General features: G+C 45.7%; 1 long non-coding RNA gene across 1 annotated transcript in view; it reads left to right on the forward strand.

The window, feature by feature from the left end:
* Window positions 1-989: 989 nt before the first annotated feature.
* The window catches only part of LOC137322505 (uncharacterized), a 39,343-nt gene continuing 16,743 nt past the window's right edge, over window positions 990-23,589 (forward strand). The window contains exons 1-2 of the long non-coding RNA XR_010963141.1: window positions 990-1,075; window positions 17,457-17,686. This is a non-coding gene — a long non-coding RNA (uncharacterized lncRNA). The remainder of the gene's footprint in view (window positions 1,076-17,456; window positions 17,687-23,589) is intronic.

The following is a 23,589-nucleotide window of genomic DNA, read 5'->3' on the forward strand; positions in this document are numbered from 1 at the left end:
ATATATTTTCATTATCTGAATGAGACGATCTTTATATATCATCCATCAGTTTCTACCTCTTTCCAGCTTTATAAAAAATCTGTTTGCTTTGCATTAAATCCAATTTTCTCTCCTCTGCTGAAGGCGTTGACTCCTGGCAAGGAGAAGGTTCCACGAGTCACCATCCAGCACCTATCAGTCAATGGTAAGGGTAGATTTTCCAAGTTCTAACCTATGGCAAGGTACCTGACCTGTTGCGAGTGCAGATCATAAAACTGGACAGTATTCCCCTGATTTTTTAGTCCATCATAACCTTGGAACTGAAACCATGCCTTGGGCAAAGACTCAATCTACCTTTAAGTATCAGCAGTTTGTTCAACCATGCTGGTGTCGGGGGAGGGGTGCTGGGAAAATTACATCCGAACACACACTTCCAGAAGGGGTCATTGGATTGCAATCAGCAGTAGAAAACCGGGCTGATTTTCTCTTTTCCCGAGGTGCTAAGATGCCACAGCTAAGATCAGGTACCTCAGCACAGACTAAGGATTGGATCTGGGACCTTCGCAGCCTATATGGCACAGCTATTCATTAGATAAACTCACTGGAGTGGATCTTGACTTTGTGTGATAGTGTAAAACGGGTGATGGTGAGTCGACAACCCGTTTTACATCTCTCCCAATTTTTATTTACATGAAGTCAATGGAAATAAGTATTTGGAGAGATGTAACATGGGCTGCTGACTTGCTATCACCCGTTTTACTCTGTCACATAAAGTCAAAATCTCCCCCGCTGAATCATCAGGATAACCATACTCGTGTCTAAATATTTATACAACGCATTTTCAGGGAAAATCAGGCAGAGTGTAAAACAGGCAGCCGATTCGCTATCACCTGTTTTGCGTCATTGCCCAAGACCAGTTTCACACGCCTCCCCCCACCCCCGATGTTTTCTGTGGGATTTTCTTTCCTACACCGAATGCTTTTTTAGTTGTGAACCTAATACATGGGCAATTAATCAATCTATATAGGATTTATAACCACGGTGATGAATTGTATGTCAAACATTACATTTGCAGCAGTGAGCAGTGATTCATTAAGTAAGTAACAGTTGCCGTTGCCTTCGCCTTCATCTTGTTAAAGTAAACATGCCGCTAAAATATGTGACTACCTGAATTCATGAATATGTAATTTTTAGCTCTTGAGCTACAGCTTTTTGCAGCGCTTGGTTAATCAAGGTTGACCTCTCCCTACGTTGTAGAGTTCACCAGTCTTGTAATTAAATGGAGATTGCCAAAGCCTTATACCGTTGTAACAAATACTGCCGAATCCTGAAAACAAGAATTGAAATCACAGACTATTACAGGGAGGTACAAAATCCTCTTTGAATTGGTTACAGGGATTAACAAGGTGAATATATAAATTCGTATTCATTAAAAGTGAAAATGGGCAGTTTTTGTTTTGACTGAAATGACCAAGTACTGCGCTGGGGATAATGGTTCCGGTGCTACTCTCCTGAATGAGGTGGCAAGGGCATTGCAAGAGTGGAACTATGGTGATGCGGACATATTCTAGAGTTTACCAGGACTAGTGGCCAGAGACTATTTATGATTAAACAAGTGGAGCATATAGTTTGGAGAAGGAAAAAGCTTGATTTCCACTTTGACTTTGTCATTCCATGCCCTCATATGTGCAGAATGTGCAGGAAAGCAGCAATTTAGTGGTGATAATTATGTCATAGAAAACACTTCACCATATTAAACATACTTTGAAATGAATTATTATTTGTATTAATTGGAGATAAAACATGACAATAAATATAAGCAGTGAGTGCAGAGTCAATGAAAGTGAAGATAAGCAGCATGTGCAGGGCAAATAAGGGCAACATGTGCAGGGTGAAAGGTGGTGAATACAGGGGCCGTGTGCAGGGTGAATGAGGGCAAATACAGGGACAGTGTGCAGGGTGAATGAGGGCGAATATAGGGAGTGTGTGCAGGGTGAATGAGGGCAAATACAGGGACAGTGTGCAGGGTGAATGAGGGCGAATATAGGGAGTGTGTGCAGGGTGAATGAGGGCAAATACAGGGACAGTGTGCAGGGTGAATGAGGGCGAATATAGGGAGTGTGTGCAGGGTGAATGAGGGTGAATACAGTGACCATGTGCAGGGTGAATGAGGGTGAATATAGGGACCGTGTGCAGGGTGAATGAGGGTGAATATAGGGACCGTGTGCAGGGTGAATGAGGGTGAATACAGGGACCGTGTGCAGGGTGAATGAGGGTGAATACAGGGACCGTGTGCAGGGTGAATGAGGGTAAATACAGAGCGTGTGCAGGGTGAATGAGGGTAAAAATAGGGAGCGTGTGCAGGGTGAATGAGGGTAAATATAGGGAGCGTGTGCAGGGTGAATGAGGGTGAATACAGGGACCGTGTGCAGGGTGAATGAGGGTAAATACAGAGCGTGTGCAGGGTGAATGAGGGTAAATATAGGGAGCGTGTGCAGTGTGAATGAGGGTAAATACTGAGAGTGTGTGCAGAGTGAATGAGGGTGAATATAGGGACCGTGTGCAGAGTGAATGAGGGTGAATATAGGGACTGTGTGCAGGGTGAATATAGGGAGCGTGTGCAGTGTGAATGAGGGTGAATATAGGGAGCGTGTGCAGTGTGAATGAGGGTAAATACTGAGAGTGTGTGCAGAGTGAATGAGGGTGAATATAGGGACCGTGTGCAGAGTGAACGAGGGTGAATATAGGGACTGTGTGCAGGGTGAATGAGGGTGAATATAGGGACTGTGTGCAGAGTGAACGAGGGTGAATATAGGGACTGTGTGCAGGGTGAATGAGGGTGAATATAGGGAGCGTGTGCAGTGTGAATGAGGGTAAATACTGAGAGTGTGTGCAGAGTGAATGAGGGTGAATATAGGGACCGTGTGCAGAGTGAACGAGGGTGAATATAGGGACTGTGTGCAGGGTGAATGAGGGTGAATATAGGGACCGTGTGCAGTGTGAATGAGGGTGAATATAGGGAGCGTGTGCAGAGTGAATGAGGGTGAATACAGGGAGCGTGTGCAGAGTGAATGAGGGTAAATACAGAGAGCGTGTGGAGGGTGCATGATGGTGAATATAGGGAGCGTGTGGAGGGTGAATGAGGGTAAATACTGAGAGTGTGTGCAGAGTGAATGAGGGTGAATATAGGGACCGTGTGCAGAGTGAATGAGGGTGAATATAGGGACCGTGTGCAGGGTGAATGAGGGTAAATACAGAGAGCGTGTGGAGGGTGCATGAGGGTGAATATAGGGAGCGTGTGGAGGGTGAATACAGGGAGCGTGTACAGGGTGAATGAGGGTGAATATAGGGAGTATGTGCAGGGTGAATGGGAGCATGTGCAGGGTGAATCAGGGTGAATATAGGGAGCGTGTGGAGGGTGAATGAGGGTAAATACAGGGAACGTGTGGAGGGTGAATACAGGGAGCGTGTGCAGGGTGAATGAGGGTGAATACAGGGAACGTGTGCAGGGTGAATGAGGGTGAATATAGGGAGCGTGTGGAGGGTGAATGTGGGTGAATACAGAGAGCGTGTGGAGGGTGAATGAGGGTGAATATAGGGAGCGTGTGGAGGGTGAATGAGGGTGAATACAGGGAGTGCGTGGAGGGTGAATGAGGGTAAATATAGGGAGCGTGTGGAGGGTGAATACAGGGAGTGCGTGGAGGGTGAATGAGGGTAAATATAGGGAGCATGTGGAGGGTGAATGTGGGTGAATACAGAGAGCGTGTGTAGGGTGAATGAGGGTGAATATAGGGAGCGTGTGAAGGGTGAATGAGGGTGAATACAGGGAGTGCGTGCAGGGTGAATGAGCGTGAATATAGGGAGCGTGTGGAGGGTGAATGTGGGTGAATACAGAGAGCGTGTGGAGGGTGAATGAGGGTAAATATAGGGAGCGTGTGCAGGGTGAATGAGTGTGAATATAGGGAGCGTGTGCAGGGTGAATGAGGGTGAATACAGCGAGTGCGTGGAGGGTGAATGAGGGTGAATATAGGGAGCGTGTGCAGGGTGAATGGGGGTGAATACAGGGAGCGTGTGCAGGGTGAATGTGGGTGAATGCAGGGTGAATGTGGGTGAATACAGGGAGCGTGTGCAGGGTGAATGTGGGTGAATACAGGGACCGTGTGCAGGGTGACTGAGGGTGAATACAGAGAGCGTGTGGAGGGTGAATGAGGGTGAATATAGGGAGCGTGTGGAGGGTGAATGAGGGTGAATACAGAGAGCGTGTGGAGGGTGAATGAGGGTGAATATAGGGAGCGTGTGGAGGGTGAATGAGGGTGAATATAGGGAGCGTGTGCAGGGTGAATGTGGGTGAATACAGAGAGCGTGTGCAGGGTGAATAAGGGTGTATTCCGGGACCGTGTGCAGGTGAATGAGGATGAATATAGGGAGCGTGTGCGGGGTGAATGAGGGTGTATATGGGGGCCATGTGTGGGGTGAATGAGGGTGTATATGGGGGCCATGTGCAGGGTGAATGAGGGTGTATATGGGCGCCATGTGCTTCTACGTTTAAGCCAGGGTTTTCTGCCTGTAATTATTCAGTCCATTAAAATGAATGAGGAGGGGGGGGGGGCGGAGTTATGGGCTAGTGAGCACACAAGTGGGAAACCCTGGCTATAATCTAGGTTGACACTTCAATGCAGTTAAAAATCAAAAAACTGGAAGTCTGTAACAAACCCAGAAAATAATGTGTTTCCAGCAATTTCTGTTTTTACTTCAGTGCAGTCCTGAGGGTATATTGCACGATTGGAGATGCTGTCTTCTGGATGAGATGTTGAACTGACACCCCATCTGCCTGTTCAGGTGGATGTAAAACGTGCCATGGTATTATAAAGAAGAGCAGGAAGTTCTCCCAGTGTCCTGGCCAACATTCATCTCTTAGGCAATACCACTGAAACAGATTCATTGGCCAGATATCTCATTTGTTGTTTGTGGAACCTTATGTGCAAATTGGTTGGCGCATTTGCCTACAAAACAGCAGTGACTTTGCTTCAAAAATAATTTATTAGCTGTGAAGTGCTTGGGGTCATCCTGAGGTCATATATAAGTGCAAGTTCTTTCCTTTACTTTAGCGGAGGTGTTAACCTGTTTATTTGAAACGGGTTAAAGTAAATGGGTGCAAAGTAATTTCACTCAACTGTGTTAAAGATTTGTGTAGTAGTATCACACAGGAATATGAGAATGTACAGGATCAGAAGGTACTGTTATGGTCCATTTATTTGTTCAGTCTTAAAATTTGAAAAATACCATACATTCCTCTAGCTCTCAACCTACCTCTCCTTTCACTGCTAAAGATATATTCACTTCCTGCTTGTATTTGCAGGCAGTCTGTTCCATATATTCACCATCCTCTGTGTAAAGTAGTTAAATCCAAACTGTCTCCTCACGTCCCCTCTTCTGAGTTTAAGTCTGTGCTCCTTGGCTGTAGAATTTGTGATAATACTCTAATGTTATTAATTTGAATGGGGGACAATATATTGGAGCACAGGAACAATTACAATAAAAAGATTCATAACATTCTGAGATACCCATCGAAGGAACAAGAATAGCTTAATAAATTTTTTTATCTCAGAGGTTCGACAAGGCAGTCCCCAGTATAAAATATGAGTGAGAGTAAAACAGAAGTGTATACACAAGCAGCCTGTGAATTAAAATGCAAATGGAACTATCATAAAAGTACAGGGTACACTAGATCACACTCAAATTTGATTTAAATAAATTTAATTTTTAAAGATATGTGGACAGTAATCTAAAGACACTGCTGCTTCTTCATATTGAGTTCCCGGAGAATCAGGGTGGGAAGATTTCCTAGTGGAACGTCGACCTGGCAACTGAGGTTACACAGTTATTACTGACAGGATCGTTGTCAACTACTAGGATGAACAGTTTAATGTGTCATCTGCAGTAGGTTGTTGACAATACAGAGTTCATCTCTCACAATCCTGAAGTGTTAGCACTTGGTATAAACCCTTGGAGAGCTATAAACATAACCTTCAACCTCAAGCATGCACGCTGGCAGCTGGCATCCGCAATAAAAGTATAGCATAGCACAAGCCTCTTAATGAAAACAACTTCATGTCATGCAACATGTTCTCTTTATCCAAATATTTATATAAAGCAAACAACACTAAAAGTATGTGTACCGATCCCAGTTACCAATATTGTATTCTGCGACTGCCAGAGAACAAAACCTTGTGCCTCATGTCTAATTTCAGATTTCTATTAGCTTAATAGCACTCGCAACAAAGCCTAGCTTTCCTTAACCTGTAGCCCTAAGGAGAGCCACTGCTCCATATGTCTCTAGGGCCTCCGTTCACAGCCTGCCAGCACAGAGACAACGGGAAAGAGAGTCATTGCAAGTCTCAACAAATGGTTGAGCTCAGCATTAGGCGAACAGAGAACATAGACAGTATTTCTTTGCATGGGGAAAGAAGGTGTGAAATACATATCTAGCTGTCTAGTTCCTTCATCTCGTATCTACTGAAATAGTACAACTTTTGAAAGGACAATGGTTCTTCCCTAATAGCTGTAAGTACATTGAGGAAATGTACATCTTTGAACTGACTATGTTACGGGCTGATAAAAGGTCATCGACCTGAAACATTAACTCTGTTTCTCGCCCCACAGATGCTGCCTGACCTGTTGGGTGTTTACCAGCATTTCTGTTTTTATTTCAGATTTCCAATATCTGCAGTATTTGCTTTTGTATTATACTAGATGGAAGTTCTCGCACCCTATTATCTACAAGATGATGCTGGAATCATGGGTCTGAAAATCCACAGGCCCGACATCCTGGCATGTGAGTCCGGACACACACGCTGTGACCCCGCCAAAGTATGAGAGAATAGCTCATTTAAACAGCTTTGGATTTTCAGCCGCATGCCGTCTGCTGCATGCAGGACTGGAGCTGTGCTCAGCAGCTCAGCCAGCTCGGTTTATCTGGTTATACCTCATTAAGGCATAAAGCAGATATGTGAGAGCTGAATAAGGTGTTGATAGCTTCCAATCAGTCTGTGGCATGAGATAGTGTCTTTGATTAATTTTGATTAACTGCAAAGGTATTTTTATTAAACCTTCTTTTGTACTGCATTTGCTTGGACTTCAAAGGACAGAGAGGCAAACTACGTGGCCCAGTAGCCTACATTCCTCAGTGCTTTCTGCCTTGATGTTCCACTATACATTCCAGGAGTTGATGGGATGCTCCATGAGAGTTCAATCCTACATAAAACTTATCATCACAAATAGAATCATGGAATCATAGAATGGTTACAGCACAGAAAGAGGCCATTCAGCCCATCGAGCCTGTACCAGCTCTTTATAAAAACAATCCAGTTAGTCCCATTCCCCCGCTTTTTCCCCGTAGCCCTGCAAATTTTTTCCCTTTAAGTATTTATCCAATTCCTTTTTGAAAGCCACGATTTAATCTGCTTCCACCACCCATTCAGGCAGCGCATTCCAGATCATAGCTACTCTCTGCATAAAAAAGATTTTCCTCATGTCGCCTTTGGTTCTTTTGCCAATCACCTTAAATCTGTGTCCTCTGGTTCTCGACCCTTCTGCAAATGGGAACAGTTTCTCTTCATTTACTTTATCTAAAGCCGTCACTATTTTGAACATTTCTATCGAATCTCCTCTTAACCTTCTCTGCTCTAAGGAGAACAACCCCAGCTTCTATTCACGTAAATGAAGTCCCTCATCCCTGGAACCATTTTGAGTGAGTGCAAAAGACAAGGCTGAAGCGTTTGCAACCATCTTCAGCCAGAAGTGCCGAGTGGATGATCCATCTCGGCCTCCTCCCGATATCCCCACCATCACAGAAGCCAGTCTTCAGCCAATTCAATTCATCCACGTGACATCAAGAAACGGCTGAGTGCACTGGATACAGGAAAGGCTATGGGCCCCGAAGACATCCCAGCTGTAGTGCAGAAGACTTGTGCTCCGGAACTAGCTGCGCCTTTAGCCAAGCTGTTCCAATACAGCTACAACATTGGCATCTACCCGACAATGTGGAAAATTACCCAGGTATGTCCTGTCCACAAAAAGCAGGACAAATCCAATCCGGCCAATTACCGCCCCATCAGTCTACTCTCAATCATCAGCAAAGTGATGGAAGGTGTCGTCGACAGTGCTATCAAGCGGCACTTACTCACCAATAACCTACTCACCGATGCTCAGTTTGGGTTCCGCCAGGACCACTCGGCTCCAGACCTCATTACAGCCTTGGTCCAAACATGGACAAAATAGCTGAATTCCAGAGGTGAGGTGAGAGTGACTGCCCTTGACATCAAGGCAGCATTTGACCGAGTGTGGCACCAAGGAGCCCTAGTAAAATTGAAGTCAATGGTAATCAGGGGGAAAACTCACCAGTGGCTGGAGTCATACCTAGCACAAAGGAAGATGGTAGTGGTTGTTGGAAGCCAATCATCTCAGCCCCAGGGCATTGTTGCAGGAGTTCCTCAGGGCAGTGTCCTAGGCCCAACTATCTTCAGCTGCTTCATCAATGACCTTCCCTCCATCATAATGTCAGAAATGGGGATGTTCGCTGATGATTGCGCAGTGTTCCGTTCCATTCACAACCCCTCAGATAATGAAGCAGTCCGAGCCTGCATGCAGCAAGACCTAGACAACATCCAGGCTTGGACTCATAAGTGGCAAATAACATTCGCGCCAGACAAGTGCCAGGCAATGACCATCTCCGACAAGAGAGAGTCTAACCACCTCCCCTTGACATTCAACGGCATTACCATCACCGAATCCCCCACCATCAACATCCTGGGGGTCACCATTGACCAGAAACTTAACTGGACCAGCCATATAAATACTGTGGCTACAAGAGCAGGTCAGATGCTGGGTATTCTGTGGCGAGTGACTCACCTCCTGACTCCACAAAGCCTTTCCACCATCTACAAGGCACAAGTCAGGAGTGTGATGGAATACTCTCCACTTGCCTGGATGAGTGCAGCTCCAACAACACTCAAGAAGCTCGACACTATCCAGGACAAAGCAGCCCACTTGATTGGCACCCCATCCACCACCCTAAACATTCATTCCCTTCACCACCGGCGCACAGTGGCTGCAGTGTGTACCATCCACAGGATGCACTGCAGCAACTCGCCAGGGCTTCTTCGACAGCACCTCCCAAACCCACGACCTCTACCACCTAGAAGGATAAGAGCAGCAGGTACATGGGAACAACACCACCTGCACATTCCCCTTCAAGTCACACACCATCCTGACTTGGAAATATATCGCTGTTCCTTCATAGTCGCTGGGTAAAAATCCTGGAACTCCCTTCCTATCAGCACTGTGGGAGAACCTTCACCACACGGACTGCAGCGGTTCAAGAAGGCAGCTCACCACCACCTTCTCAAGGGCAATTAGGGATGGGCAATAAATGCCATCCTCGCCAGCGACGCCCACATCCCATGAACGAATAAAAAATTCTAGTAAATTTTTCTGCACCCTCTCTAAACCTTCCTAAAACGCGATGCCCAGAATTGGACACAATACTCCAGTTGTGGCTGAACTAGTGTTTTATAAAGGTTCAACATAACTTCCTTGCTTTTGTACTCTATGGGCATCATTTTAGCACCCGCTATCGGGTGCGTTCCTGGTGGGGGGGCTCCGAAAATCGGAGAATCCCGGAGTGGGTCGGGAGCCCGACTCCAACCCGCCCACTTCCGGGTTCCCCGCTGATGCGCCGGCGTGCGCGCGCAGCCCCCGCTGGTGGGAATCCCGCAGGCAATTAAAGCCAGCGGGATGCCACTTGAAGCTATTTACTTTGCTTGTTCAGGTCATTAACTGACCTGATTAAGGGATTGTGTGGGATTTTAAAGCAAACTGGGACTGTTTCCCACACTGGGGGAAACACTCCCAGTTTAAATGGACCTGTTGCAGCCATCAGCCTGTGGCAGCTGCAAAGGTCCATTTGACAGGTGTGGGGGGAGACCCTCACTCATTGCAGGAGGCCACTCTGTCACTTGGGACAAAGTTTGGCCTCCACCACCCTCTTCCTGACAATCAAAGTCACCAACTTGCACACTTACCCTGGGGTCCAGACACATGTACCTACCGTGCGGACCTCCTCAGATGTACATCTTCCGGATGGGGGCCGCCGTAGCTGCAGTCATGACTTCCTCGGCGGGCAAACAGCATCACCAGCCTCGCCATCCACGCCATCCAACTCTGACACGTGGAGTTCCACAACAGAGTGCTGTGACACATCCACCTGCACAGCAGGGGGGAGGGCTACCGCAGAGAGAGATGCGTCGCAGAGGGCACTACCCTCGCCACAGGGTCCACAGACCGAGGCTCAGCTTCCTGGACCTCTCTGAGCAGCAGTGCACACGGAGGCTCAGAGTCACTCGACATGTAGTCGTGGACATCTGCAGCCTCCTTCATGCCAAGCTGCTCCTGGCTGGCCCGAGCACCATCTTCTTACCTGTCGCTGTCAAAGTCACCACTGCCCTCAACAACTTCTCCTCCGCATCCTTCCAGGGTGTAACCGGGAACATCGCCGACGTCTCTCAGCCGTCTGCACAAAAGAGCCCTGCAAATAGACCTACACCCACTCTGCAGTGACACAATGGGTGGCATCAGTTGTGGGTCTTCATAGTGATCCTCAGGAAAGGGCATTATTGCACAAACCAGACAAGATTCGCAAAGACGTGGCAGTAGTGGTGCCAATATAATATGTAATGTGAGTTGGTCAGAAATTCAATATAAGTAAAAACCATGACAAACCCTCACACAACCTTGTGCATCCCCTTCATCCTCACGACACGTTTGCCTTACGCTGCCTACTGCACATATGTGATGCATGCCCTGTGGCTGCAGGACAGGTAGTGGCAGGTTGAGTGAGGCTGACCGTGAAAGAGATGCATGAGAGGGTGAGTATGAGATAGAGCCATGAGATTGTATGAGGATTGGGTTGAGTGGTAGTGGCGGGATGAGTACTGGCGAGGTGAGTAGGTGCAGGTAAGATGAGGATGAGATTTGAGTGGGTATGAGGGGTGATGTGACAGAGTAGTGTTGGCAGTGCAGAAGGAGATGTGGGGTGGGGGCGGAGATGTGGCAGATGGAGTGTAGGGGAATGAGTAAGTGTACTCACTTCGGCTGACCTACTGAGGTCATTGGAGCGCCTCCTTCATTGTATGCAGGTGGGCGATATGTTGGTGGTGCAGGTGACCTCCTCTGCCACCTCGAGCCAGGCCTTCCTGGTGGCAGAGGCAGGCCGCTTCCTCTCGCCCGCCGGGGGGAAGATCTCTGTCCTCTCCCTCCTCCTCACCCCGTGTATTGATACCTGGAGTGAGGCATCATTAAACTGGGAGCAGCCTTCCCCCTGGGCTGCTCCATGCTGTAATTTTTTCTATTTGTTGCAGCATCTGTCAGTGGAGGACTGCCCCTTTAAATAGAGCGCCTCCAGCTGACAGATCTTACTGCGCATGCGCAGTCCGCCCGACGCGCAGATCAGCAGTGGGGATCCCGGAGGACAAGGTAAGTGGATCCAATTGGGCTACGATCGCGCAGGTGGCTGACTGATTTCGCCGGGCGCGTTACCCACGCGCCCGATAGCCCCCCCGCCGAGAACCCGCAGCCCTGGTAACATCAGGCCCTATGCCTCTAGTTATAAAGCCCAGAATCCCATATGCTTTTTTAACTGCTTTCTCAACCTGTCCTGCCACCTTCAAGGATTTGTACGATTAAAGTTACAGAAATTACTTAATACTCGCTTAATCTGCTGTGTTTGCTCTTAATAAACTTGATTCACAGTTTTCAATGAGACGTGTGATCTGTCAGCATTGTGTATACCACCAGCTGGAGAGATCAGGAATATGTGGTGTGCAGCCCACAATATTTCCAGTGCACACCTCATCAATAAAAGGGTTCAAAGTTCAAACTGCAGCCTGCTATCCCAGTTAAGGCTATGTTTCAGTTCATAGAGAGCGAAGGTTTGCTTATGGAACTGAACTTTTGCATTGGGCAAGAGAATTGTACCAAAACATTTATGACCTGCTCATCCTCTGTTCTTTCAGCGTATCATGTCATCGGATCCCATCAATCTAACTTGAAAGTGCCTCCCAGTATTTATCATATTATTGTTCCCTTTAAAAGAACAGTTATCCCTTGTGTACGTAAATAAATGTTATAAGGAATTCAAGTCTGTGAGGATAATGCCAGATGCATTTCTGAAACATATATGAAGTTGTGTGAACCAAAAAGTAAAATCTAAAGACTAGAAATAGTGGTTAGTGCACTGTTAATGGTGGATTATTAAAGGTTTTGGGAGTATTCTTGCCTGCCTGTTAACCCTCGATATCGCAGTTTTCAGCTGCATGTATAAACCACGTGATCTTCTGCCAGAACTGTCCAATGGATCATCAGGGCTGGTTAGACTACTCAATAGCAGTTAATAGCAGAATCAACAAACATTTAAAGCCCGCATTTGTGCAAGGACAATACAGCCAGTGGTTAGTTGTAATGATCTGAAACGCACTGCCTGAAAGGGCGGTGGAAGCAGATTCAATAGGAACTTTCAAAAGCGAATTGGATAAATACTTGTAGGGATAAAATTTACAGGGTTATGGGGAATAGAGCAGGGGACGGGCCTAATTGGATAGCTCTTTCAAAGAGCCGGCACAGGCAAGATGGATCGAATGGCCTTCTCCTGTTCTATATCTATTATAATACTATGATAATATTCCTATAAAATGGAGGCTGTCAGAGAGAACTACTAGATTTGACAATCTGATCCTTGCAGTGCAAGTAAGGAGGGCTGCTATGTGTGGAACAGAAGGGCACACTCCTCAGAAAACAATGGTTCAGCCAACAGTGTTGGGGCAGATTGCAGACAAGCTCAGTGCAGTTTGCAGAATCCAGCAGGACTTGATATAGGTCAGGAAAAGGATGGGTGAACAGAGAAAGCTTCCAGGGTACAACAACAACAACCTGCATTTATATAGCGCCTTTAATGTAGGAAAACTTCCCAAGACAATTCACAGGAGCATAATCAGACAAAAATTGGCACCAAGTCAAAGAAGGAGTTATTAGGATGGGTGACTAAAAGAGGTAGATTTTAAGGAGGGTCATAAAGGAGCAGAGAGTGGTGAAGAGGCAGAGCAGTTTAGAGAAGGATTTCCAGAGCTTAGGGCCTAGGCAGTTGAAGGCAGGGTCACCAACGGTGGGGCGAAGGGAGCGGGGGATGCACAAGAGGCCTGAATTGGAGGAACACAGAGTTCTTGCAGGGTTGTAGAGCTGCAGGAAGTTACAGAGATTGGGAGAGGTGAGACCACGGAGGGATTTGAACACGAGGATAAGAATTTCAATATCGAGGTATTGGTAAACCAGGAGCCAATGTAGGTCAGCGAGCACAGAAGTGATGGTTGAGTGGGACTTGTTGCGAGTTAAGATACGGGCAGCAGAGCTTTGGGTGAGATCAAATTTATGGAGGGTGAAAGATAGGAGGCTAGTCAGGAGAGCATTGGAATAGTCGAGTCAGGAAATAACAAAAGCATGAATGAGAGTTTCAGCATCAGATGAGCTGAGGCAGGGGATGAGACGGGCAATGTTACGGAGATGGAAGTAGGCGGTCTTTGTGCTGGAGAGGATGTGGGGTTGGAAGCTCAGCTCAGGGTCAAAGAGGATGCCGAGGTTGTGAACAGTCTGGTTCAGCCTGAGGCAGTGGCCGGAGAGGGGGATGGAATCGATGGCTAGGGAATAGAGTTCACGGATGGAGGCCCAACCAGCCCCCATCCACTACCACCCTCCTCCACCTGGCAGAACTTGTTCTTATGTTGAACAACTTCTCCTTTGACACCACTCACTTCCTCCAAATAAAAGATGTAGCTATGGGAACCCGTATGGATCCCAGCTCTGCCCGCCTTTTTGTGGGATACGTGGAACATTCCTTATTCCAGTCCTACTCTGGTCCCCTCCCTCACCTCTTTTTCCAGTACATTGATGACTGTGTCAGTGCCATTTCCTGCTCTCATCCTGAACTGGAAAATTTAATCAACTTTGCTTCCAATTTCCACCCTTCCCTCTCCTTCAAATGGTCCATCTCCGACACTTCCCTTTCCTTCCTCGACTTCTCTATCTCCATTTCTGGGGATAGGCTGTCAACCAATATCTATTATAAGCACAGCTACTTTGATTACACTTCCTCCCACTCCACTTCCTGTAAGGACTCTATTCCCTTCTTCCAGTTTCTCCGTCTCCGTCGCATCTGTTCTGATGCCACCTTCCGCACCAGTGCTTCCGATACGTCTTCCTCTTTCCTCAACCGAGGATTCCCCTCCACTGTAGTTGACAGGGCCCTCGACCGTGTACGTCCTATTTCCTGCACTTCTGCCCTCACCCCTCCCAGAACCACGATTGGGTCCCCCATGCCCTCACCTTCCACCCCACCAGCCTCCACATTCAACGTATCATCCTCCGCCATTTCTGCCACCTCCAGCGCGATCCCACCACCGAACACATCTTCCCCTCCCCTCCCCTTTCAGCATTCTGAAGGGACCGCTCCCTCCACGACACCCTGGTCCACTTCTCCATCACCCCCAACACCCGGTCTTCTCCCCACGGCACCTTCCCGTGTGAGCGTAGGAGATGCAACATCTGCCCCTTCACCTCCCTTCCCACCGAGCAGAGCCCCAAACATTCCTTCCCGGTGGACCAGCAGTGTACTTCTACTTCTTTCAATTTAGTATACTGTATTCGCTGCTCACCATGCGGTCTCCTCTACATTGGGGAGACCAAACGCAGATTGGGTGATCGCTTTGCTAAACACCTTCGCTCAGTCCGCAAGCGTGACCCTGACCTTCCGGTCGCTTGCCATTTTAATTCTCCATCACACTCCTACTCTGACCTCTCTGTCCTCGGCCTCTTACACTGTTCCAATGAGCTCAACGTAAGCTCGAGGAACAGCATCTCATCTTTCGTTTAGGCACTTTACAACCTTCTGGTTTCAACCTTGATTTCAATAACTTCAGATCATAACCACTGCTTCCATTTTTTCAGTCAGCTAGTGCTGGTAATGGCTCTGCTGCTGCCATTTACAGCTACTCCTGATCAATCTTTTGTTTCTTACCCTGTCCCATTACCACCTTCCTTGCCTTGCACCATCATCCCTTTTGTCATTTAATCACTCGTGTCCTCTACCCTATCACAGACCTTCCCTTTTGTTCTTTCCTCCACTCCCCTCCCTCCCCCTCTTTCCCTGACTCTGTACATGCTCAAAAACTTTAACTCTTTTAATACCTTCCAGTTTTGACTGAAGGTCTTCGACCTGAAATGTTAACTCTATTTCTTTCTCCACAGATGCTGCCCGATTTACTGAGTTCTCCAGCATTTTCTGTTTTTATTTCCTAGTTCATGGCGGGCTTTTTACTGTGTCCCTTATTTCTCAAATCCTACGCCCAACAGAAGATTATTCCTGGACCTAATCTTTCCGTACGCATGTTAATCTTTAAGAACTCTACAAAGTTCCCCTCATCTTCCTCTTCTCCTGAGAATAAAGTCCCAAAGTGAATAACTTTTCCTCATAACCCAGCCCTCTAGTTTCAGGAATTGCCCTCATAGCCCTTCTTTGAACTCCCTCTAATGCTTTCTGTAATAAGTCCAAAACAGAACACAGTACTTCAGATGCAGGCCCACGAAAGCCAGATACAACTTCAAAACCACCTCTGTTGACTTATAAGTCATGCCTTTAGCTATATATCTCAAGACCTTATTTGCTTCCTCCACTGCCTGTGAACTCTGAACCAATGGTTTTAACGATCTTTCTACCAAAACCCCAGATCTCTCTTGCTTTGCCACCTCAAGCATTTTGTCATTTAACATGTAATCCACGCTCTTTCTTTCTAATATCATGATTTTACAATTATTTGTGTTGCACTCCATCTGCCACGTCTAACTCACTGACGTGAGTTAGATTATCACACTAAATGGTAAATTTTTTAAAGGAGTAGAGGAACAGACACTCCTGGATTCAGATAAACTAATTTAATAAAATGAGAGGACCAGTTGAAAAAGCTATTAAAAAAAAAACATATGGGTTCCTAAGTTTTATAAATGGGGATATAGAATACAAATGTATAGAGGTAGGCTAAACCTATACAGGCTGCAGTTGGAATATTGTCTTCAGCTTTAAATGCTTTTCTTTTGGAAGGATGTCAAGGCCTTCGAGAAGGTGCAAAAGAGATTTCACCATGATTATCCCAGCAATGAAAGGCTTTAGTTGCTATTACTACTACAATTACTACTTCTACTGCTACTACAATTACAACAACATCATCATGCATTTATATAGCATCTTAACAACAACAACTTGCATTTATGTAGTGCCTTTAACGTAGTGAAACATCCCAAAGAAAAGCATCCCAAGGTACTTCACAGAGGTGTAAGAGAAAGATAGACACTGAGCCAAAGAAGGAGCTATTAGGAGTGGTGGCCAAATCCTTATTTAGAAGTGGGTTTTAATAAGGGTCTTAAAGGGAAGTGGAGAGGTAGATGGGCTTAGGGAGGGAATTCCAAAGCTTGCAACTTAGGTAGCTGAAGGCACAGCCATCAATCTAACTGCGGCATGTGATGGGAACAAATTTATTTATTTGTCGACCTGAATTGGGCAAGTAACTTCTCCAGTCCCACACCCAGCACCCCCGTCCCCCACAACAATGTAATTTCCAAATAACTGTGATCAATGCCATGGAAGATTTGCCATTAATGTGCAAAACATAAAATAGACACACATTGTTTTTCAAAGAGTTCGCTGGAAGATTTTTCATCTTTTAACCTGTGCTGACAGAAATCCTTCAGGCCATCTTATTTTCCACGTTTTTGGCTAATTCGTTTGACTATGTCATTTTTCAGAAGTGAACTTAGAATAAATGGTTTACAAAAAGCAAAAATATTATTTTTATCAGTATTTGCATAAAATGAAAGTCTATAAAACTGAGACTGTTTCAGAATATGCTTATTGTTAAACCATTAAAAATCATACTTTTATTCACAGAAGTGGATATTTATATTTGTAAAGTATCCTCTTTCAATTTATCAAGAATATGTGAACTTTCAACTATGCCTTTCGAATAAATTCTATAGGCACTGCTTATAGAGAGAGTTCCATATTGTACATCACTGTTTGAAATCCTGTACAGAATTGGTTTCTTATGATTGGGAATAGAATGGGCTTAATCCTTGAATATTTTGAGATGATTCATAAGATCAAGTATCATTTATAAATGACATTGATTGATTGATTGATTAAGTTGCCATTAAGCCAACCAGCATGGGCACATCACCTTTTGTCTGTTCAGATCCTGTTCCAAAATTATATTTTTTAGATGACATTTTCTGTATTTAAATCTTTAATCATTTGTTTCAGTAAAGACTAGAAGTAGTTGAAATGATAAATAATACAGTTCAATATAATATATTTTTGACAGACCATGGACCTGTTGGACGGAACTCCTCACTGCTTTAGCTTCCCATATCTCTGATCCAAATCCCAAGGACCAGGACAAGGCTTATTAACTATTCGGATTGTGTGGCCCACGCCTGTAGAGGCACAACAGAGGCACCTGCACCATTTTGTTAACAGAAACTCGGAGTAACATCCTGCCTCTGTGATGCTGGTCCAAGCGGGGAAGCCCAAGGCCCTTATGGGATCAAAGATGTAAGTATAAAAATATTTGTTTCCTCACAGGGGACAGTGAGCCAGCTGTAAGAAGGTAATCGATCTCCTGGAGATTGATTACCTTTGTTCCTTAATATCTTTGGGGTCTTTAGTAGGCCAGTAATGGAATCCATGCTCTCAGCAGACAGGAGAACCGTTGGGTGAGCTGGGCAGAATTCCCAGGGTAGCCTGGAGCACTCCCCGCAGACGTGTCCCGAAACTGCTGCTCGAACTTGGGTACGGGGTGGGGGGGGAGGTCAGGCAGAAGAAGCATCCACCTCACCAGGTCAGAATTTCCACCTTAACATAAGCAGGCTGGAAACCTGATAGGTACGATTTCTGCACTGAATTGCGAGCTCCTTTGCCACAGCAATACTGGAAATCCCACCCCCCACTCCTGGAAGCCAGATTTTCTAGCCTATGATTTTTGATAGTATATTTGTTGTTGTTCAATAAGTATGCATCAGTGAATGAATGACCCTTCGGCATGATCATGCTGCGTAAACAAATGGCAAGCCTCAGTGTTTGAGAGAGAGGGAAGATGGATTTTATGAACACATATAATACATGATTCAATTTGAAGATGGAAATAGTTTTGAACTTCATCAATTAACCTGGATACTTTAAACAAAGTTACTTTTAAACAAAGGTAATCATACCATCTTCTAATAACATAACTGCAGAGTTAACATTGAATATTGGATGCCCAAGTTTTCTGATAAATAAGAACACTATTTTCCTCCATTCATTTTCATAGTGATTATTGTTACTAGTGTTTGCATAAAACTCTCACAAGACTAGAAAGATGTCATTTTTAATTATCATGATGGAAGATATGTGTACATAGAGATTTATTACACTTAGTTAGGATAAAATCCTAAAATGACAAATCTAATTATGTTTAGGTATTTGTTAGATGAACTATATTTGTGAGAAGTGTAAAGAGCTCATTCAGAGTTAGGAACATAGGAAAATACAGCACTGCAAAAGACTCTCGAGTTCATCTGGCCAGTCAATCACCCACTCCCTCAAATACCTGTCTAATTTCCTCTTACCTTTTTCCACACTATCTACCTCCACTGTTTCCCAGGACAGTCTGTTCCACAAATTTTCCACCATTTTTTAAGTTTCAAACAGATGTAATAATGCAATATAGGGCAAGGTCTGAATCGAAAATGCAAAACCCATTTGATTCTAGTAGTTGAAAGCATTACCAAATATGAAATTTAGTGCATGTTGGATTTTAGTTGTTTTAACTAATTTAAATCTTGCTCCATTGTATGCAGAATATAATTCACTATAGTTAATTTAGTACTGTGTCAAGTAAACATTTTTTGTCTCATTCAATTATATCCAGCACTCCATCTATACCTCAAAATGAGGTTGTGCCCTGCATAAGTTTATTTCAAAACCATGAGGGCAATTTTAACTCTACCTGTCTGGCGGAAACCAGGCGGGTGGGCATTTATAATCAACCAGGTTACTTACCCGCCTGGAGCTGACTGTTCTTGATTTTAACCTGCTCAACTGAGCAGGCAACAAGGGCATCTGCCTAAAGTCTTTTTTACATGCACATATTGGATCCCAATGATGTCATCGGGACTCGACTGCAATTTTTACTTAACAGCCTCAGCGGGAAGGCGGGGAAGAGGATCCAGGACCAGAAGAGGCCCAAACAGGTGAGGTTTTCAACTTTAAAAAAATTTTCCTTATGGGGCCAAAAGGAGCAGGAGTGCTCCTCCGGTTCCCACCAGTGAAGCTTAGGCATGGACTTTCCCCCCCGCCCCTGCCTTCCTGATTACAAAATTTCTGAGGGACAACCCTGGCAGCTAACCCAAATTTACCTAAATTAATTTGTCAATTCACATTGAGAGCAGTGCTAAATTGTTGTATACAGCTATGTGTGTGAAAAAACATGAAGCTCGATTTTAACTCCAGGCCAGTTTTGGGTGGGTAAGTAGGGGTATGAGTTAGAAACTCACCTGCTGCACAAGAAATGAGGCCCAGGCTACTTTAACTCCGGGGCCTCACTTAAATCCTGTCGGCTACCTTCCCATCCATACCAGGCAGGAAGTAGCCAGGAAGCGGGAGGAAATCACGTGATTTTCCCCATTGACTACGTCAAGCTGCGTTGTGATGCCTGTTATCTGCTACTGTCCAGCCTTCCAGTGCCATCCTAACTCTTGTTCCTTTACTCTTTCTTCTAGATCCTTCTCAACAGCCACAGACTGCAAAAGAAGACATTTCAGAGTAGGAGAATACTCCCAAGAGCCAGCACAGAGATTGGCATCCTGGCAGGGTTAGACAGTGATCTAGAAGGGTCTGCATTTGGTAAAACACCCAGCACTAGTGAGCAGCAGCAGGTACTGGTGGCAGGGACAGCCCAGGAGACAGCTCGCCAGAGGGTAAGATCTTCTCCCAGCCCTGCTGTAGAAGTCAGAGATGTGGACTTGAGGGGTCCAGCTATAAAAAGAAAACTTAGATAAGCAGTTACACCATTCATTGGAACGCCTACCAAGGAGTTTCAGCACTACGGCTCAAAGTGCAGAGGAGTTTACTTGCAGCCTGTGTGGCGTCATCCCGCTTGGCATCAGCACTCTGCAATCTACCCTGGAGGGTATGGTCACCTCCAAGGACACTGTAGCTGGGCCGTCACAACAGGGGTCAATATTCACAGCCTTTGCAGCTTTGGTAAAAGCTTAAACAGCTGTCATGCAGGCTCTGGGCTTCACATTGGAGAGACAGGTGTCCATCTTGGACAGATTGGTGGCCCACATAGATTGGGTCTTTCAAAGAGTCCCTCTTCTGCAGACTGCTCTCCCACAGAGCAGTGGAAGTGTTGAATCCCAGCCCCACGGGTGACGCAGTGGTGCTATGGGAGCGGCATGAGTTGCCCCCTCTTAGGATGTCAGCATGTCTGCTCCCTTGCCACCCCCACAACCAATACCAACCCCAGTGCCAGGAACCCATCTGGGCTAGACTGTCCGGACAGCAGCCGAGGGGCAGCAGTCTGCAGCCGAAGCCCTCTCAGGCTCAAGCTCCTAGAAGTCGCTGGCCACAAGCATCTCAAGGGTCTGCAGCCGAGGCCCTCTCAGGCTCAAGCTCTTAGAGTCGCTGGCCACAAGCATCTCAAGGGTCCCCACATGAGCAACAGCAGCCTTCCACCAGCTCTGCTGAAGTCACTGGGGATTATCTCCTGGTGTAGTCGAATTAGAAAACCTTTTAAGAAAAGAACTATGGGTTCATCACTTGAGTGACAGAAGAATTCACATCAATATTGTGTTTGGAATTAAAATGATCAACTTTAATGCATATGGGACTTTGGTCTATAGTTTCTTGTCATTGCATCTTGTTAGTCTGCATTGTCAGAATGCCATTGGTATAGAGGTTAGATGAATGGTTTCATTGTGCTTTAATGCAGAATCAATGGAGTGGTGAAGGGGTAACAAGGGCTGCTAACGCAGAGAGGCTTTGTGTTGTTTTTCAGGTAAGAAGACTGAACAGATCACTGAAAGTGTTGCTCTATCAACTGCTTCCTGCCCTCTCTAGCTGCAATGCATTCTCCTGCCTCTCCTTCTCCCTTGCCTTCATCCAATTCTTCCTCATCTTACAACACTTCTTCTTGTTGCTGTGTCTCCTCCAATCCTCTTTGCATTGCCAGGTTTTGCAGAATGCAGCAGACTGCGATGATGCAGCCATTTTCCTGACCCATATTGAAGGGAACCCCCAGAACATGTGGGGAACCTGAATCTGTGCTTCAATATGCCAATGGTCGGCTGTATGATGATCCTGGTGGTCCCATGGCTCTGTTTATACCTTTGTTGCTCAGGCATGGTAGGGTTACGCAGGGATGTTATCAGTCAGGTGCGTAGAGGGTATCCCTTGTCTCTTAACAGCCATTCTCTGACGTTCCTGGATGGGTAGAAATGTGGGGGGATGGATAAGGATGAAGGTATCATGATAGCTATCAGCGAAACTGGCACAGACTTGCATTATCCTTCTGTGCTGATTGCACCCCAGTTGTTCATTGATGGAGTGGACGCCCTTTGTCTTCTGATCCCCTGATAGCTATATGAGTGCAGTTTATTATGCCCTGGACACAAGGGAAGCCAGATGCTGCTGCAAATCTCTGAGCTTTCTCATTCTGGCTGTTGGCATCCATCGCAAAAGTAATGTATTGGTTTGCTCTGGAAAGGAGGGCATTGGAGACCTATTAAATGCAATTGTGCACTACAACTGGGATATGTGGGTAATGTCCTCTGTAGCAGGCTGGAAGGAGCCTCAGGTGAAAATGTTAAGGGTGATGGTGAATTTGACAGCCACTGGCATGGCCTCCTGGTCCAGCAGTCAGCAGGTTCTGCTGCAACAGCTGCCTGGTGAAGCGCAGCCTCCTGATTCACTGCTCCTCTGTCATATCCAGGAAAGTGACTCTTAGTCTATAAATGCCGTGGGCTGGGTAAGGCCATCTATGAGTAGCCTCCCCCTCACCTGCTGTACTCTAACAGGCCCACCTTCTGGTTGTTGAGGCTGCTGCTGCTCCTCTTCCTCCATCTAAGGGAATGAAGCAAAAACAGCAGCCGTGATAAGCAGTGAGTGCTTAATGATGGTAAATAATTGTGAAAAAAATCAGAAAGAGCCAACTCCAGGCTCGGAACTGCTTTGGAAATCCACTAATCACAATAGCACACAGATCCTAATGATATGAGTGCCTGCAGGTGAGTGCCCCTTTAAATGCAGCTTCCAGTCATGTCAGTCAGTTTATGAAGCCAATCCCACTAGGTTTTACTCAGCGGGTTTCCTGCTGGGCAGGACTTCTTACCCACCCAGTTAAAATCAAGTTTGAGTCTTAATTACATCATAGGACTCTGATTTGCATTCAGTAATGAGGCACCCACCTGTCTCCAGCGCATGCACTTTTCACCACAGTCAGCTCCCAAATTAAAATGGCGGCCGGTGCATTTCCGGCAGGAACAGGGCGGTAAGTGGATTTTTTGCTATTTCACCCGTTCCCCCGCCCTATTTCCACCGGGTGGATAGGGTTAAAACCGGGGCTGAGATATGTTTGGAAAATGTTACATTCTCAGCTTTACCCTTTCCCTTGATATGTAAAGTACACTGATATGATAAGCACCACCACGTCTCATGTGTTCATGAAGCCCGATGCCTTTGACACATCACACATTGTTGAATGTCAACGGGAGGTGTCGTTCAATACAAAGGCAAGAAGCTGCCTTTCAAACACATCATGCTAAAGCAGCGAGACAGAGGAGATATTGCTGTCCAAATTGATTGGTTCTCAGCCCAGCTGGCAAATTAAGAAGCAGTGATAATGAAGATAAAACAAAGGACCAAATATCCACTTCTCAAGTCAAGTACCCAGTGCTCAAGCACAATGACATGTTTCTAAGAGGCATCTAATTATTGAAGCTATATTTGTTTGAGTGATTGCCATCATAATCATCGCTCTCCATTATAAATATTATTGCATGTTTTCCTGTTACTTTTTTCATGACCGATGCATACCAGCGTTTAAAATAATCTTCCTTTAATTAGTTAGCTGGAAGAGCTGTGATCATTCAAAAACAGGAAAGACGATTATTGCTGCTGTTTTGTTACTTTGTTATGTGACACGTGATGTACAGAGGTGTAAGCAAAGCCCGTTGGAGAGAGGCCTGTGCTCTGTCTTACACAGAGTTTGATATGATGCTATGCATGGTGATAAGCAGAAATTCATGCAAGCAATCCCAGCTAATCTGAATTTGGGTGATAAGCAGAAATTCATGCAAGCAATCCCAGCTAATCTGAATTTGGGTGGTTCAGCTCAGCTGATCCAAAGCAGACACGATTACTTAATTTTGGGTCAGTTAAGTACAGATTCCTTTAACCTTATGAACACTGAAAGA

This window comes from Heptranchias perlo, chromosome 6 (assembly GCF_035084215.1).
Source record: "Heptranchias perlo isolate sHepPer1 chromosome 6, sHepPer1.hap1, whole genome shotgun sequence".
Classification (NCBI taxonomy): Eukaryota; Metazoa; Chordata; class Chondrichthyes; order Hexanchiformes; family Hexanchidae; genus Heptranchias; species Heptranchias perlo.